The following is a 5,000-nucleotide window of genomic DNA, read 5'->3' as shown; positions in this document are numbered from 1 at the left end:
TTTCTTATTTTTGACGTTTGTGATATGTTTTAGCTTGCCCCTCCCGTGTCCATTGCCACATTTGCCTCAACAACGGAGACGAGTTTAACACAAGAATTTCACCGCTCCCTTTCTACCCCGACAACACGAGCACCGCCACGACCTCTGTGACTTTTCCCACCGCGCATGACACCCAACGACTAGTAGTAGTAGTAGAAGTAGTAGCAGTAGTAGCAGTTGTAGCAGTAGTACTAGGGGCAAGCATAAGGAACAAATAGATAGTTGTATGTCGTATGCGATCATACCAGCACTAAAGCACCGGATCCCATCAGAACTCCGAAGTTAAGCGTGCTTGGGCGAGAGTAGTACTAGGATGGGTGACCTCCTGGGAAGTCCTCGTGTTGCATTCCCTTTTTAAATATATTTTTGCGCCACGTGACAAGGATGACGCGGGACCGTGATCTATATGACCTCGTTTTCTTATTTTTAACGTTTACTAGTTTTCTTATTTTTGACCTTTGTGATATGTTTTAGCTTGCCCCTCCCGTGTCCATTGCCACATTTGCCTCGAGAACGGAGACGAGTTTAACACAAGAATTTCAGCGCTCCCTCTCTACCCCGACAACACGAGCACCGCCACGACCTCTGTGACTTTTCCCACCGCGCATGACACCCAACGACTAGTAGTAGTAGTAGTAGTAGTAGTAGGGGCAAGCATAAGGAACAAATAGATAGTTGCATGTCGGATGCGATCATACCAGCACTAAAGCACCGGATCCCATCAGAACTCCGAAGTTAAGCGTGCTTGGGCGAGAGTACTACTAGAATGGGTGACCTCGTGGGAAGTCCTCGTGTTGCATTCCCCTTTTTAAATATATTTTTGCGCCACGTGACAAGGATGACGCGGGACCGTGATCTATATGACCTCGTTTTCTTATTTTTGACGTTTACTAGTTTTCTTATTTTTGACGTTTGTGATATCTTTTAGCTTGCCCCTCCCGTGTCCATTGCCACATTTGCCTCGACAACGGAGATGAGTTTAACACAAGAATTTCACCGCTCCCTCTCTACCCCGACAACACGAGCACCGCCACGACCTCTGTGACTTTTCCCACCGCGCATGACACCCAACGACTAGTAGTAGTAGTAGTAATAGCAGTAGTAGCAGTAGGAGCAGTAGCAGCAGTAGCAGCAGCAGCAGCAGTAGCAGTAGCGGTAGGAGTAGTAGTAGTAGTAGCAGTAGTAGCAGTAGTAGTAGCAGTAGCAGTAGCAGTAGAGTAGTAGTAGGAGTAGTAGTAGTAGTAGTAGTAGTAGTAGTAGTAGTAGTAGTAGTAGGAGTAGCAGTAGCAGTAGCAGTAGGAGCAGTAGCAGCAGTAGCAGCAGTAGCAGCAGTCGCAGCAGTAGCAGCAGTAGCAGCAGTAGTAGTAGTAGTAGTAGGGACAATCATAAGGAACAAATAGATAGTTGCATGTCGGCTCCGATCATACCAGCACTAAAGCACCGAATCCCATCAGAACTCCGAAGTTAAGCGTGCTTGGGCGAGAGTACTACTAGAATGGGTGACCTCGTGGGAAGTCCTCGTGTTGCATTCCCCTTTTTAAATATATTTTTGCGCCACGTGACAAGGCTGACGCGGGACCGTGATCTATATGACCTCGTTTTCTTATTTTTGACGTTTACTAGTTTTCTTATTTTTGACGTTTGTGATATCTTTTAGCTTGCCCCTCCCGTGTCCATTGCCACATTTGCCTCGACAACGGAGACGAGTTTAACACAAGAATTTCACCGCTCCCTCTCTACCCCGACAACACGAGCACCGCCACGACCTGTGTGACTTTTCCCACCGCGCATGACACCCAACGACTAGTAGTAGTAGTTGTAGTAGTAGTAGTAGTAGTAGTAGTAGGGGCAAGCATAAGGAACAAATAGATAGTTTCATGTTGGATGCGATCATACCAGCACTAAAGCATCGGATCCCATCAGAACTCCGACGTTAATCGTGCTTGGGCGAGAGTAGTACTAGGATGGGTGACCTCCTGGGAAGTCCTCGTGTTGCATTCCCCTTTTTAAATATATTTTTGCGCCACGTGACAAGGATGACGCGGGACCGTGATCTATATGACCTCGTTTTCTTATTTTTGACGTTTACTAGTTTTTTTATTTTTGACGTTTCTGATATGTTTTAGCTTGCCCCTCCCGTGTCCATTGCCACATTTGCCTCGACAACGGAGACGAGTTTAACACAAGAATTTCACCGCTCCCTCTCTACCCCGACAACACGAGCACCGCCACGACCTCTCTGACTTTTCCCACTGCGCATGACACCCAACGACTAGTAGTAGTAGTAGTAGTAGTAGTAGTAATAGGGGCAAGCATAAGGAACAAATAGATAGTTGCATGTCGGATGCGATCATACCAGCACTAAAGCACCGGATTCCATCAGAACTCTGAATTTAAGCGTGCTTGGGCGAGAGTAGTACTAGGATGGGTGACCTCCTGGGAAGTCCTCGTGTTGCATTCCCCTTTTTAAATATATTTTTGCGCCACGTGACAAGGATGACGCGGGACCGTGATCTATATGACCTCGTTTTCTTATTTTTGACGTTTACTAGTTTTCTTATTTTTGACCTTTGTGATATGTTTTAGCTTGCCCCTCCCGTGTCCATTGCCACATTTGCCTCGACAACGGAGACGAGTTTAACACAAGAATTTCACCGCTCCCTCTCTACCCCGACAACACGAGCACCGCCACGACCTCTGTGACTTTTCCCACCGCGCATGACACCCAACTACTACTAGTAGTAGTAGTAGTAGTAGTAGTAGTAGTGGTACTAGTAGTAGTAGAAGTAGTACTAGTAGTAGTAGTAGTACTAGTAGTAGGGGCAAGCATAAGGAACAAATAGATAGTTGCATGTCGGACGCGATCATACCAGCACTAAAGCAGCGGATCCCATCAGAACTCTCCGAAGTTAAGCGTGCTTGGGCGAGAGTAGTACTAGGATGGGTGACCCCTTGGAAATCCTCGTGTTGCATTCCCCTTTTTAAATATATTTTTGCGCCACGTGACAAGGATGACGCGGGACCGTGATCTATATGATCTCGTTTTCTTATTTTTCACGTTTACTAGTTTTCTTATTTTTGACGTTTGTGATATGTTTTAGCTTGCCCCTCCCGTGTCCATTGGCACATTTGCCTCGACAACGGAGACGAGTTTAACACAAGAATTTCACCGCTCCCTCTCTACCCTGACAACACGAGCACCGCCACGACCTCTGTGACTTTTCCCACCGCGCATGACACCCAAACAAATAGTAGTAGTAGTAGTAGTAGTAGTAGTAGGGGCAAGCATAAGGAACAAATAGATAGTTGCATGTCGGATGCGATCATACCAGCACTAAAGCACCGGATCCCATGAGAACTCTGAAGTTAAGCGTGCTTGGGCGAGAGTAGTACTAGGATGGGTGACCTCCTGGGAAGTCCTCGTGTTGCATTCCTCTTTTTAAATATATTTTTGCGCCACGTGACAAGGATGACGCGGGACCGTGATCTATATGACCTCGTTTTCTTATTTTTGACGTTTACTAGTTTTCTTATTTTTGACGTTTGTGATATGTTTTAGCTTGCCCCTCCCGTGTCCATTGCCACATTTGCCTCGACAACGGAGACGAGTTTAACACAAGAATTTCACCGCTCCCTCTCTACCCCGACAACACGAGCACCGCCACGACCTCTCTGACTTTTCCCACCGCGCATGACACCCAACGACTAGTAGTAGTAGTAGTAGTAGTAGCAGTAGTAGCAGTAGTAGCAGTAGTAGTAGGGGCAAGCATAAGGAACAAATAGATAGTTGCATGTCGGATGCGATCATACCAGCACTAAAGCACCGAATCCCATCAGAACTCCGAAGTTAAGCGTGCTTGGGCGAGATTAGTACTAGGATGGGTGACCTCCTGGGAAGTCCTCGTGTTGCATTTCCCTTTTTAAATATATTTTTGCGCCACGTGACAAGGATGACGCGGGACCGTGATCTATATGACCTCGTTTTCTTATTTTTGACGTTTACTAGTTTTCTTATTTTTGACGTTTGTGATATGTTTTAGCTTGCCCCTCCCGTGTCCATTGCCACATTTGCCTCGAGAACGGAGACGAGTTTAACACAATAATTTCACCGCTCCCTCTCTACCCCGACAACACGAGCACCGCCACGACCTCTGTGACTTTTCCCACCGCGCATGACACCCAACGACTAGTAGTAGTAGTAGTAGTAGTAGTAATAGTAGTAGTAGTAGTATTAGTACTAGTAGTAGTAGTAGTAATAGTAGTAGTAGTAGTAGTACTAGTAGTAGTAGTAGTAATAGTAGTAGTAGTAGTAGTAGTACTAGTAGTAGTAGTAGTAATAGTAGTAGTAGTAGTACTAGTAGTAGTGGTAGTAGTACTAGTAGTAGTAGTAGTAGTACTAGTAGTAGTAGTAGTAGGGGCAAGCATAAGGAACAAATAGATATTTGCATGACGATGCGATCATACCAGCACTAAAGCACCGGATCCCATCAGAACTCCGAAGTTAAGCGTGCTTGGGCGAGAGTAGTACTAGGATGGGTGACCTCCTGGGAAGTCCTCGTGTTGCATTCCACTTTTTAAATATATTTTTGCGCCACGTGACAAGGATGACGCGAGACCGTGATCTATATGACCTCGTTTTCTTATTTTTGACGTTTACTAGTTTTCTTATTTTTGACGTTTGTGATATGTTTTAGCTTGCCCCTCCCGTGTCCATTGCCACATTTGCCTCGACAACGGAGACGAGTTTAACACAAGAATTTCACCGCTCCCTCTCTACCCCGACAACACGAGCACCGCCACGACCTCTTTGACTTTTCCCACCGCGCATGACACCCAACGACTAGTAGTAGTAGTAGTAGCAGTAGTAGCAGTAGTAGCAGTAGTAGTAGGGGAAAGCATAAGGAACAAATAGATAGTTGCATGTCGGATGCGATCATACCAGCACTAAAGCACCGGATCCC

At 46.0% G+C, this 5,000-nt stretch overlaps 10 non-coding genes across 10 annotated transcripts in view; all 10 read left to right on the top strand.

Annotated features, from left to right (window-relative positions):
- The first annotated feature begins 270 nt into the window (after positions 1–270).
- LOC123416667 lies at positions 271–389 on the top strand. Its single transcript, XR_006616274.1, has one exon. It is a non-coding gene; the product is annotated as a 5S ribosomal RNA (ribosomal RNA).
- A 334-nt stretch (positions 390–723) lies between these two features.
- LOC123415743 lies at positions 724–842 on the top strand. Its single transcript, XR_006615443.1, has one exon. It is a non-coding gene; the product is annotated as a 5S ribosomal RNA (ribosomal RNA).
- Positions 843–1,452: 610 nt separating this feature from the next.
- LOC123416502 lies at positions 1,453–1,571 on the top strand. The gene has a single exon (XR_006616149.1). It is a non-coding gene; the product is annotated as a 5S ribosomal RNA (ribosomal RNA).
- Positions 1,572–1,921: 350 nt separating this feature from the next.
- LOC123416049 lies at positions 1,922–2,040 on the top strand. The gene has a single exon (XR_006615733.1). It is a non-coding gene; the product is annotated as a 5S ribosomal RNA (ribosomal RNA).
- A 341-nt stretch (positions 2,041–2,381) lies between these two features.
- LOC123416161 lies at positions 2,382–2,500 on the top strand. The gene has a single exon (XR_006615838.1). It is a non-coding gene; the product is annotated as a 5S ribosomal RNA (ribosomal RNA).
- Positions 2,501–2,895: 395 nt separating this feature from the next.
- LOC123416523 lies at positions 2,896–3,015 on the top strand. The gene has a single exon (XR_006616161.1). It is a non-coding gene; the product is annotated as a 5S ribosomal RNA (ribosomal RNA).
- Positions 3,016–3,354: 339 nt separating this feature from the next.
- On the top strand, positions 3,355–3,473 carry LOC123415540. The gene has a single exon (XR_006615254.1). It is a non-coding gene; the product is annotated as a 5S ribosomal RNA (ribosomal RNA).
- Positions 3,474–3,835: 362 nt separating this feature from the next.
- Positions 3,836–3,954, top strand: LOC123415895. The gene has a single exon (XR_006615587.1). It is a non-coding gene; the product is annotated as a 5S ribosomal RNA (ribosomal RNA).
- Positions 3,955–4,489: 535 nt separating this feature from the next.
- Positions 4,490–4,608, top strand: LOC123415307. The gene has a single exon (XR_006615026.1). It is a non-coding gene; the product is annotated as a 5S ribosomal RNA (ribosomal RNA).
- A 356-nt stretch (positions 4,609–4,964) lies between these two features.
- The window catches only part of LOC123416845, a 119-nt gene continuing 83 nt past the window's right edge, over positions 4,965–5,000 (top strand). The window contains exon 1 of the ribosomal RNA XR_006616444.1: positions 4,965–5,000. This exon is cut by the window's right edge and continues 83 nt beyond it. This is a non-coding gene — a ribosomal RNA (5S ribosomal RNA).

This window comes from Hordeum vulgare, unplaced genomic scaffold, assembly GCF_904849725.1.
Source record: "Hordeum vulgare subsp. vulgare unplaced genomic scaffold, MorexV3_pseudomolecules_assembly, whole genome shotgun sequence".
Taxonomy (NCBI): Eukaryota; Viridiplantae; Streptophyta; class Magnoliopsida; order Poales; family Poaceae; genus Hordeum; species Hordeum vulgare.
This window is presented reverse-complemented; position numbering and strand designations above follow the sequence as displayed.